Source organism: Octopus bimaculoides, chromosome 15, assembly GCF_046866305.1.
Source record: "Octopus bimaculoides isolate indiv1 chromosome 15, ASM4686630v1, whole genome shotgun sequence".
Classification (NCBI taxonomy): domain Eukaryota; kingdom Metazoa; phylum Mollusca; class Cephalopoda; order Octopoda; family Octopodidae; genus Octopus; species Octopus bimaculoides.
In genome coordinates, this window is record NC_142942.1 from 48,300,345 (window position 1) to 48,313,776 (window position 13,432).

At 37.4% G+C, this 13,432-nt stretch overlaps 1 protein-coding gene across 1 annotated transcript in view; it reads right to left on the reverse strand.

Annotated features, from left to right (window-relative positions):
• Positions 1-738: 738 nt before the first annotated feature.
• LOC106875080 (3'-5' RNA helicase YTHDC2) overlaps positions 739-13,432 on the reverse strand; it is a 57,056-nt gene continuing 44,362 nt past the window's right edge. Inside the window, exon 34 of the mRNA XM_089363834.1 lies at positions 739-1,120. The gene's annotated coding sequence lies outside the window, so the exon portion shown is untranslated. The remainder of the gene's footprint in view (positions 1,121-13,432) is intronic.

Sequence of the window (13,432 nt, forward strand, 5' to 3'; positions counted from 1 at the left end):
TCCTCTCCACACCACCAATGTTATGCAATGGAAAGGCAATGACCAATACAGCTTGGTACCAGTGATGTGGCTACTCAATTCTAAAGATGAGTGAACTGGAGCAACATGAAATAAAGTATCTTGCTCAAGAACACAACACACAGCCTGGTCTAGGAATTGAACTCATTATCTCAAAATACTGAGCCTAATGCTCTAACCATTGAGCCATGCCCCTTCTCAAGAAAGGGTAAAGATTCCTCTTCAATTATGAATGGCTATGGGATTGCACCTAGAAAATTCCTCTCTGAGACACATGTCTGGGCAAAGTTGTTTTAAGGAAGACCAGTGGTTGCCTCTGCATACCAGCCTCCCCCTCTCCACACCATCGATGTTATCCAAGGGAAAAGCAAAGGAGCAGACACAGTTTGGCACCAGCGATGTCGTAACTTATTTCTATAAATGAGTGAACTGGAGCAATGTGAAATAAAGTGCCTTGCTTAAGAACACAACGCACAGTCCAATCCAGGAATCAAACTCACTCCCTCGTGATTGTAAGCCCGATACTTTAACCACTGAACCACACACCCTCAGTAGATAAAAGGTGGTTCCACACATCTCAAAATCTTGGAAACAGCAATATTTGAGGAATTAAGGATTTTTTTCCCCAAAATAGGTATTTTGTGCTATTTCTGTTTGTATAAATGGATTAAAAATATATCAAAGATATCTACAATAAAATATAAACAAACACTTTAAGGATTAACCTTAAGATTATTTTATTATAATAAAGGGTTTAAAATTAGATTATAATCGCAAATTAAATCATAAGAAATCATCATTTTCTAGTAAATTAATTTCTTATATTTTTCCTTTTATTTTATTTTTTCTTTGCCATAGTTAAAATGATTTTGTATTGAGGCAATCAGGTTTCAGTTTCCATCACCACTAACACTGCCACCACCACCACCACCACTGTTGCTGCTGCTGCTGCTGCTGTTGCTGTTGCTGCCACCACCGTCGCCACTGCCAGCATCACTGGTTTCATCTGTTGCAGCTCATGTGATCACACGGGTAAAGGCTTTTTCATAACAACAAACCAAACACATGTTCTGTTTTCGTTTGATCATAGGAGAAAACATTGCTGCAGTAAAACAAAAAAAAAGAAGAAAAATCACACACATACACACACAAAAAAAAAGAAAACAAAACAGCAACAAGAAAAGAAAAACACTACATCATTGATTGACAATGCTTCACACACACACACACACACACACACATATATATACAACATGCACACATATATCAATATCACAGGAATATAAATATTTAAAATTATATACACTATATATAAAATGATCTCTGGTTTTTAAGTATTATGGAGTATATATATATCTTTATAAATACATTATGTGTGTGTGTGTATATATATATATATATATATATATATATATATTTATATATATAAAATAATATATATATTTATATATATAATATATTTATATACATAATATATAATATATTTATATACATAATATATATATATTTATATATACATTATGTGTGTATATATATATATATATATGTATATATGCATTTATATATATTTGTATACATATACCTCAACATCGTCATTATCTTTTAATGTCTGTTGTTCATGCTGGCATGGGTTGAACAGTTTGACCAGGGCTGGTAAGCTGAAGAGCTGCGCCAAACTCCAATCTGACTTCGCATGGTTTCTACAGCTGGATGCCCTTCCTAATGCCAACAACCCTGACAATCTAATGGGCGCCAGTTGTGCTACTACACCAGTATCTGCCACAACGGTGATTTCACTTGGCTTGATGGGTCTTCTTCTTAAGCACAGCATATTGCCAAAGGTCTTGGTCATTTGTCATTGCCTCCATGTGGCCCAACACTCGAAAGGTACTTTTTATGACGCCGGTATGGGAGCTAGTCACATGATACTGGCATCGGCAACATTGCCTCCGCTCGAAAGGTGCTTTTTACATGCATACATGTGTGTGTGTGTATGTGTGTGCATAAGTGTCTTGGCGTTTTTGAGACTGTGTTTGCTTTCTCTTACCATTTGACAACCAGTGCTGGATTCTTTGCCTCCCAGTAACTTGGCGGTTCAGCAATAGTACCATTTGAGCGTGACTGTTACCAACGTTGCCTTCCTGGCATGTGAAAAGACATATGTATATATATATATATACTAGGTTGAGGAAAAAGTTTGTGCGCCGTGAGTATGTGTGTGTGTATGTGAGTATGAGCGTGTGTGTATGTGAGTATGAGCGTACGTGTATGTGTGTGTGTGTGAGTGTGTGTGCGAGTGAGCATGTGTGTACGTATGTGTGTATAATATATGAAACATAAAAATACATATATAAGTATGTGTATAAGAAATTCAAAGATTGCCTCATTGGCAGAAATATATATTCTGTGTGTGTGTGTGTGTGTGTGCGTGCGGAGGGGATAGTCAATGTATTATCTGCGGATTTGTGTAATCCGTTTCGGTGTGTTTGCGTGGCATTGTGATCGTAGAGATATGAAGCTGGATGTAAGACACTACATCACTTCAATAACTGAAAGTAGAAACACACACAGACACACACACTCACAAAGACAGATACACCAGCAATGAACTAGATACATTTGTGCACGTCTTTCTATGTGTGTGAATATGTGTGTATATACGTGTGTATAACTATGCATGTATGAGTATATATATGTGTGTGTCACATGGGAATGTATCTATCTCTCAATTTATCTATCTGTCTATCTACCTATCTGTCTATCTACCTATCTCTATCTGTCTGTCCATCCATCCATCCATCCATCCATCCATCCATCCATCCATCTATCTATCTATCTATCTATCTGTCTGAACACACACACATGTATACACCCATATACACACACACATACACACTCTCTCTTTCTCTCTCTCTCCCTCTCTCTCTCACACACACACACATATGTGCATGTCTATGTGTGTATGTATGTGTACATACATACTTGTGTTCTGTGTGTGTATATATATATATATATATATATATATATATATATGTATATGTATATGAGTGTGTGTGTATATATCTATATGTGGAGTGCATATACCCATATATGTACACACACACACACACACACTGTATATGTGTGTGTGTGTGTGTATGTATGCATGTGTGTATATATATATATATATATATATATATATATATATATATATATACAGACATACGTATGTATGTTTGTATATGTAGACATGTATATATCTATGAGTGGATGTAAGTGTGTATGTGTTGGCATATTTATGAGTATGTGTGTACAAGTGCGTATATATATGTGTATAGTTAAACACACACATATACACACATATCTATCTATACCCACGTGCACCATTACCGCAGTGCTGATGCACTCAGATCATTAACATATTCTTCTGACACTTACTGCAGTCTTGTATAGATTTGTAGATCGATATGTTTTACATTTCTACCGCAAAGTTATTTAGCGAAACGGTGATTCGTGGGAGGGTGGTGACGGGGGCGAGACGTGAACATAGCAAAAAGCTGGAAGGATAAAGGAAAAAAAAAAAAAGCAATCGATTAAGTTATCTCCCTTTAATCTAAGTTCGCAATGTATGAGAGAGTAGTTTCCCTTGAATAATATTTTTTTATTTTTTGCCTTACTTGTTAAGAATGAAGTGGCGTAATAAGGTTTCGATTCCGACTTCCGTTGCGTTAGTAATTGTTATAATCTTTTCTTTTAACTTTATTTCTGTAATGGTTCTGAGAGTTCTAAGCTGTCAATCCTCTTTGCCTGGGTGTTGTAGCATCGTTAAATTTCAGTAACTGAAGAATTTTCTGGCTCTAAAGGGATGGACCAGCGTTACATTAAAGCAGGCTAAGTGTTGGTACACTGTTCAGTTTGCTCACACCAACTACAAGGGATTCTGTTTATTTCACCGTAAGATATAGAATATTACTTAACTTTATTTCTTTACAATTCAACTGTCTCCTCTCCTTCAGAAAATCCCCAAAATTAAGCACTGAACTCTCTTTTTACACCCAGACACGACCCAATGTGTCTGGACAAACTTTTCATCTTCACATGACCCAATGTGTCCCACCCACCTCTCTCTTCACTTCCCAACATCAGTCAATGTTCCACCCACATCCCTTGTTCCCACCACATGTCCTGAGGTTTTTCACCCGCCTGCCTCTTCTTCACTATCAGATGTTACCCCTATGTGGATCACTCACCTCCCTCTCTTTACCCCACCAATATTCCAACATGTTTCAACCTCTACAGAACTGAGAACGATACTTCTGGATTAACCTTAGCGCCACCTTTCTCCTTGTAATCAAAACCCAACTCCCTCATCATGTAAAAGCTCTGCGCAGTGCCATGTAAAAGCACTCATGTGGTGTCGTGTAAAAGCCCATGTGGTGCCACGTAAGAGCACTTGTGCAGTGCCACATGACAGCGTCTTTGCAGCATCATGTAAAAGCACTGATGTAGTGTCATGTAAAAGCCCATGTGGTGTCACGCAAAAGCGCTCATGCGGTGCCACATGGAAGCATCTTTGCAGTACCATGTAAAAGCACCCATGTGGTGCTTTGTAAAAGTATTCATGCACCACCACATGAAAGCGTCTTTGCAGTACCATGTAAAAACACCCATGTGGTACCATATAGTGAGAATGATCCAAAAATAATGCGATTGTGAAAGATACTTCTTAACCATACAGCCAAGTAGAAAAGGAAAAAAGACAAAGATTTTAATTAATTTATAAGCTGAATTGTATTTATTTTTATAATTTTCAAACACTCAGATATTATTTTCCTCATCTCTTCATCTTCAGAAAATTTACAATGTTACAGAGGAGGAAGAAGAAAGAGATAAAAAAAAAAAAGAACAGTATTATTGTTATTAATTTTTTCTAATTTCAGTAAAAGTTCAGTATTTTTTAGAAGAGGGGACAAGTCATTTACATTGGCCCCAAGTATTTGACTGGTACTTATTTCATCGACCCCCGAAAGGATGAAACGCTAAGTCAATCACAACAAATGCTGCAAAGCTTTTTATCCGACACGTTAATGTTTCTACCAGCAGAGTTCTACAGCCCTTCATGTTAAATTCAAATCCCGCTGGGGTCAATAAGATAAGGTACCAATTAAGTATTGGGGGTGGGGGAAGAGATCTATTTAGATGTTTCCAAGAAGCACCTTTTGTTTTCTGCAGTCCAAGACCCCAGATGAACCTATATCACGGTAAAAAACTCAAAAGGGGACAGCAAAATCAAAGTCGCTTTTTTGCCAAAAGCAAACCACGGGAGGATGGCCATGAAAAGTTGATATTGGCAGTGCCCCAGCATGGCCAAAGCCTTTGGATTGAAATGCATAAAAGAATAATTAAGTTACTTCCTTTCACTTGAAATTACTTACCTCATGCTAAACTTAGGAATTATTATTATTGCTGTTATTCATTAGCATTACTATCATTCGACTGGCCCCGTTCCCCCAAAATTTCAGGCTAGTGCCTTTAGTAGAAAGGATTATTATTATTGTTAGTAGTAGTAGCAGCAGCAGTAGTAGTAGTTGTCATCATCGAGAACAGAGAACCTAAATGCGACCCCAAATATGAAGTGGGGAGCCAATACACCTTCCATAAGACAAGAGCTGATTATTATTATTATCATCATCATCATCATCATCATCATGGGTAAGGCAAAGGTAGTAAGCTGGTGGAATCCCTACTGCGTCAGACAAAATGCTTAGCAAACTTTCTTCTAGCCTTAGGTTCCAAGTTCAAATGCCACCAAGTCAGATCTTTGTTTTTCATACTTTTGGTGTCAATAAAATAAGTACCAGTTGATTAATGGGGTCAATATCAACTTACACTTACCCCTAAAACTGCTGGCCTTGTGCCAAAATTTGAAATCATTGTTACAGGTAAGGTGATGAGCTAGCTGAATTGTTCTGCACATCAGGTAAAATACTTATTGGCATTTCGTCAATCTTTGCATACCGAGTTCAAATACTGCTGAGGTCAACTTTTGCCTTTTATACTTTAAGGGTCACTGAAATAAGTACCAGCTGAGCGCTGGGGGTGATGTAATCAACATGCCCTCTCCTGCAAAACTTCAGGCCTTGCACCTGAAAGCGTTAGTTGTAAGGAAGTATTCCCCCAAGGTCGACTCTGCCTTTCATCCTTTCAGGGTTGATTAAATAAGCACCAGTTATACACTGGGGTTGATGTAATCGACATAATCCCTTCCCCTAAATTTGAGGCCTTGCGCTCCCAGTAGAAAAGATAATTAATTGTAAGGCAGTGAGCTCACAGAATAGTTAGCATGCAGGATGAAAAGCTTAGCGGTATTTCGTCTGTCTTTATGTTCTGAGTTCAAATTCTACCAAGGTTGACTTTGCCTTTCATCTGTTTGGGGTCGATAAATTAAGAACCGATGAAACACAGGGGTCAATGTAATCGGCTAGTCCATTCTCCACCCCAAATTTCAGGCCTTGTGCCTATAATGAAAAGCATTATTATAATTAGTTCTCTTATGGCGCAGGAGTGGCTGTGTGGTAAGTAGCTTGCTTACCAACCACATGGTTCTGGATTCAGTCCCACTGCGTGGCACCTCGGGCAAGTGTCTTCTACTATAGCCTCGGGCCGACCAAAGCCTTGTGAGTGGATTTGGTAGACGAAAACTGAAAGAAGCCCGTCGTGTATATGTATACATATGTGTGTGTGTGTGTTTGTCCCCCCAACGTCGCTTGACAACCGATGCTGGTGTGTTTACGTCCCCGTAACTTAGCGGTTCGGCAAAAGAGGCCGATAGAATAAGTACTAGGCTTACAAAGAATAAGTCCTGGGGTCGATTTGCTCGACTAAAGGCGGTGCTCCAGCATGGCCGCAGTCAAATGACTGAAACAAGTAAAAGAGTAAAGAGTAAAGAATTATGAGTGGTTTTTTGGAATTTTTCTCAAAGCAGGTCATCGACCATAGATAAAGACAAATAAATAGTAAAACAAACAAATCATAATCTGCAAAAAAAAAAAAAAAAAAAAAAAAAAATCAGAAATAAGAAAGAATTATTTGGTCGTCTGAGCCATGAAGATATTAAAATTGTTAAGTGATTCGGATGATAACAACAGGGAAACTTGGACGAAAAACACAGAATTGAATATTTGGTGTTTGTTTTTATGTCAATATATTCTAGTGATCTGTTGTTGATTCATGTTGTTTAACCGTGGGCCAACTCTTCATGGAGGTAAGGTGTGACGTGAGGAACGTTTGGCTGTTGTTTCAAGTAGATAAAAGTGAATCTTAACCGTTCTTTCTCTTCTTTTTCTCGCAGTAAGGAGGAACAAATGGCAACAGCAGAGTTACCTCAGAATATTAAAACAATAACTTGATAAAAGCCAAGAAAAAAACAAAAGATAATAATAATAATAATGATTTCATATTTTGGCACAAAGCCAGCAAATTTCGGAGGAGAGCATAAGTCAACCCCAGTATTCAACTGCTACTTATTTTATCGATCACAGAAAGATGAAAGGCTAAGTCCACCTCGGCAGAATTTGAACTCTGAATGTAAAGATGGTTGAAATTCCAAAAAGGAATTTTTGCCCGGCATGCTAACAATTTTGCCAGCTCACCGACTTAATAATAATAATAATAATCCTTTCTACTCTATGCACAAGGCCTGAAATTTTGGGGTATGGAGCTAGTCAATAGCACTGACCCCTGTGCTCAACTGGTACTTATTTCGTCTACCCTGAAAGAATAGAAGGCAAAGTCTACCTTAGCAGCGTTTGAATTCAGAACAAAAAGCCAGGAAAAATGCCGCCAAGCTTAATAACAATTCCACCAGCTCACCCCAAAAAAGGCAAAACAATAACACATGTGCAGAGAAGGGTTAACTGGGGCAATTGAATTAACCCTGTGCTTAATGGTAACTTGAATTTATCAAGCTAAGAAGGATGAAAGACAAATCTGACTTTGGTAGGATTTGAACTCAGAACAAAAACTGTTGTAAATAAAGCACTATTGCAAGGCCTTTTGTCTGACCCTTTCTGTCAATCCACTGCTCTTTTTTGATAACATCGGAGACCCCCTTCGGTCATGACTGGCCCTAACAAACCCAAATATTCTGCCTGTTTCCTGTTCAAACTGGCAAGATCTGGCTTCTCATACCTAACCTACAATGCCATTCTAAAAGTAAATAATCTATCGGTGAAATCTTGAAGCTACAAGATAATGCAAGATTAGTTCAAAACAATCCTTTCTACGAAAAAGGCACAAGGCCTGAAATTTTGGGGGAGGGGACGAATCAATTACATCAACCCCAATGATTTACTGGTACTTAATTTATCGACCCTGAAAGGATGAAAGGCAAAACTGACCCAAGGGGAATTTGAACTCAGAACATAAAGATGGACAAACTGCCGCTAAGCATTTTACTCAGCATGCTAATAATCTTGCCAGCTCGCTGCCTTAAATTAATACAGAATAAGCCTTTCTAATATTGGCACAAGGCCTGAAATTTTGGGGGAGGGGACTAGTCGATTACTTAAATCCCCAGTGTTTCACTGGTACTTAATTTATCAACCCCGAAAGGAGGAAAGGTAAAGTTAACCCCGGTGGAGTTTGAACTCAGAACATGATGATGACGGACAAAATGCCGCCAAACAATTTCACCTGGCATGTTAACAATTCTGCTAGTTTGCTACCTTCGATTAATTAAAAAATAATACAAGTATGACATTTGATTAAGTAATCTGAATATTAAAGGGCTAAAGCAGTGTTCTGTCACCTGTGCTTGATTACTTATGTTGTTCAGGTGTAAATCTAGATTAGAAATAATATCTTTTATCTCTTATCTTTTGCTTGTTTCAGTCATTTTGATTGCAGCCATGTTGGGGGGTTCTGCCTTGAAGAATTTTTAGTTAAATGAATTAACCCCAGATTTTTTTTTTGAGGTTGGTGTTAATTCTAATAGGAGGGAACAATAAACAAAAAAATAAACAAAAAAAAAAAAGAAGCAAAAACAAAAACGAAGTAAACTGCTCCTGGCAATAATCAGTATTGATGATTTAATTAATCAATAAATTATATGCAGAAATACCTAAGTAATTTTAATTAACAAAACTCCAAACTTTCAGATTGAAAGAATTCAATACTTGTTAACAGATCATAAATTATTTAGAGAAAATAAACAAATTGAAGGGGAAAATATATATATATATATATAAAAATAACTATTGCAAAGCAACCACAAATTAAAGTAAGTTTTACTTATAATTAATTTGGCTAAAGAAAAAGAAAAACAAAAAAATTTATAAGAAAAAAACTTATGCAATAAAAAATTTGTGAAAGACAGTCTTGCAAACTGGCCATTAATTTTATAAAATTACTTGTGGAATAATAAAGAATTTGGCATTTAATCCTAAAAGAATACACAGAACAATGTTCCGCAAAGAGAATCATTACCTAGAAAGAATTGGTTTTGTTTTTTGGTTGGAGGGGTGGGGGTGGGGAGAAGGATTGGGAGGTTATGTATATAGCGTTTGACTAATGCTACATTTTAAATGGCCCCGGAGGGACGTGAGGCAAAGTTTGCCTCGATAGGATCTGAACTCGGGAAATGACGGGTAAGAACTAATACCACAAGGTATCAAGGTATATTTCCTGCACCCAGCCCCCACCCACCAGTGCTCTAATGATTTTACCAATCTACTGCCATGATGATGATGATGATGATGACAATGCTGATAATAATAATAATAATAATAATAATAAGTATCCTTTCAAGTAAAGACACAAGGCCTGAAATTTTAGGGGATGGGGTGGGGGTCTAGTCAATTATATCGACCCCCAGTGTTTTACTGGTATTTATTTCGTCGACGCCGAAAGGATGAAAGGCAAAGTCCCTCTCGGCAGCACTTGAACACAGAACATAAAGACATTTCGCATGATGTACTGATGGTTCTGGCAGCTTGGCACTTTAATAATGACTCTTTCTACTAAAGGCACATCGACCCCAATATGCAACTGGTACTTAATTTATTGACCCTGAAAGGATGAAAGGCAAAGTTGACCTCGGTGGAATTTGAACTCGGAACATAAAGACATTTCACCTTGGTGTACTTCAATAATAATGACCCTTTCTACTAAAGGATGAAAAGCAAAGTCGGACATAAGGATGGACGAAATGCCACTAAGCATTTTTCCCAATATGCTAACGATTCTGCCAGCTCAACGCCTTAAGGACAGAAATTTGAAGGGGAGAGGCAAGTCAGTTACAGTAACCTCAGTACTTGGCTGGTATTTTTTTCTATGAAGTTTGAGAGGATGAAAGGCAAAAGCTGACCCCAGCAGAATTAGAATTCGGAATAGACGCCACAAGACATTTCTTCAGACACTAGCGATTCTGCTAGGAGTTCATTGCTTTTTGAATAAAGGTTTCAAAATTTTAGCACAAGGCCAGGAATTCTAGGTGGGGCGGGGGTGGGGTGAGCAAGTTGATTTGATTACATCAACTCCATTGTTCAACTGGTACTTATTTTATCGACCCTGATAGGGGATGAAAGGCAAAGTTGACCTCGACAGAATTTGAACTCAGAACATAAAGACAGACAAAATGCCGCTAAGCATTGATTCAACCAGCTTTCTGCCTTATTCACTGCCTTAATAATAATAAAAACAATAATGATGATGATGATGATCATAATAATAATAAAGGCAAATAGACCAGATATAGTTGTCAAAGATCATGAAGAAAAAAAATGCTTTCTAATTGATGTATCAATACCAGCAGATGACGACGTCTCTCTAAAAGAAATGGAAAAACTTTCAAAATACAAAGACCTGGAAATAGAGGTAACTCGAATGTGGAATCTAAAAACAGAAACAATTCCTATTATAGTAGGTGCCTTAGGTATAATAAAAAAATATTCAGACAAATACATAACAAAAACACCAGGACTAAAAAATATAGAAAATTGCACTACTGGGCACAGCACACATCCTACGCAAAACACTTTCAATACAGTAACCATAAGAGCACCACAGCAAACCACAGCACATACCCAAGGCGCACAGAGCTGCGCTTGGTAGTGAAGTGAAAGCACGTTATAAAAATAAAACTACTGAACAATAATAATAATCCTTTCTACTACAGGTACAAGGCCCAAAATTTTGTAGGGAGGGAAATCTACATTGACCACTGTGCAAAACTGGTACATATTTCATTGACCTGCGAAAGGATGAAGGGCCAAAGTTAACTTCTGCAGAATTTGAACTCAGAACGTAAAGATGGACGAAATGCTCTAAAGCATTTCGTCCGGCATACTAACAATTCTGCCAGCTCTCTGCCTTAATAATCCTTTCTACTAAAGGCACAAGGTCTGAAATTGGGGGATGGGGTGAGAGACTAGTCGTTTACATCGACCCTCAGTGTTTCACTGGTACTTAATTCATCAAGCCGGAAAGGATGAAAGACAAAAGTCGACCTCAGCAGAATTTGAACTCAGAACATAAAGAAGGACGAAATAGTGCTAAAACATTTCGCCCGGCGTGCTAACGAGTCTGCCAGCTCACTGTCTTAATAATAATAATAATAATAATAACCCTTTTTACTAAAGGCACAAGGCCTGAAATTTTGAGAGAAGAGGATAGTCAATTACATCGATCCCAGGACTCAACTGGTACTTAATTTACTGGCACACCTCTTAACATTTCACCTGGCATGCTAATGATTCTACCAGCAAACCTCATAATAATAATAATAATAATGATAATAATAATAATAATGATGATGATGATGATGATGGTTAATAAAAAAATGTCCTGTAAATCTTAAAAAAAAAATTCCCGGAAAACAGGGGAACATGTAGGTCCCTTACTGAAGACCATCGTCTAATTTTTACTTATGTTGCCAAAAGGGGGAGGGATTAGTGGTATAGGAACAACCCACCCCATTCTAACCTATCCCTTCTTCTTCTTCTTCTTCAGGTAGGCAGCTTCTGAAGGGTCAGTAAATTGAAATTATGAAGACTGATTTGATATGAACCAGTATAACACGTTTCAATATTGTAGGTTTGTCTCCCTCTGTCTGTCTGTCTGTCTCTCTCTCTCTCACATACACAGACAAGTCTACCTCACTAGCACATGCATTCTTTCTCTCTCTCTCTTTCTTTCTCACTCTGTGGTATTTTATAATATATTTTTATATTGTTTATTTTTAATTTTACTGTTAATATCATTAATAATTACAAATTTTGATGAAATTCAATTTCTGACCGAGATCACATATGGTGATGTGGCATTTTCAAAAAAAAAAAAAAAAGATAAATAAATAAATAAAATAAAAATAAAGCAAAAAATAAACAAACAAAAAAGATTTTTTTTTTAAATTTAGAAAAAAACAAAAACAAAAGACTTTCAGAGCAATTATAAGGAAACTGCTGACAAACTTCCAAGAACTGCCCCAGGTCACAGAGAAATAGTTCTGAAATGATGCACAGAAAGAAGTAGTGCCCTAATGTGCATGTGAGAGTGTGTGTATGTGTGTGTGTGTGATACTACAGCAATGCGTTGCAGAGAGTGTGGTGTTTAACAAGGGTAAGTGGGGTTTGTGATGGTTCCATGTTGTTGACCAAGCAAACCTATGATCGAAGACAATCCAGCCATGATTGTCCTGGCTTTCTTACGACAACATCAACCAATGAGTCCTTCCTTGCTTTAAGTAGTAAAGCATAAAACAAAAGAGAGAGAGAGAGAAAGAAAGAGAGATTTTAGCTGTAATTTTTAGCAGGTTGAGCAGCCATGTAAACGCAACGATAGCTTTGTAGGTGGAAACAAAAGACTATGATGGACTGAATACAGGATAACCAAAATAAGGATATGAAAGAGAGAACTTCTAAATAAAGGATGGAGTGGTATTTTAGTGTAGTTGTGATGGAACAGTGGCATGTTGAGAAGTGTTTTCAGAATGACGTGAAGTGAGTGTGTCTCTAACGAGAGTAAATTCTATTTTCAGTGACGTATCCGTGTATTACAGACAGGAGTACTTTTATTAAGTTCGTAACACTGACAGGAGTACTTTCAGAATGAATGTATGGTATATGACATTTGAGAGGAGTATTTCCATATTCAGCATCTTGTCTCTGTTTCATGGAAAGGAGTGCTTTCAGAATGAATGACTGGTGTATGACATAGACAGGAGTACTTCCATATTCAGCATCTTGTCCCTGTGTCACGGACAGGAGTACTTTCAGAATGAACGTATGGTATACGACACTGAGAAGAGTATTTCCATATTTTGTTTCTTGTCCCTGTGTCACGGACAAGAGTACTTTTAAAATGAATGACTGGTGTATGACATAGGCAAGAGTACTTTTGTAAAGAACGACTGATGTACGTTGCTAACAGCAGCACT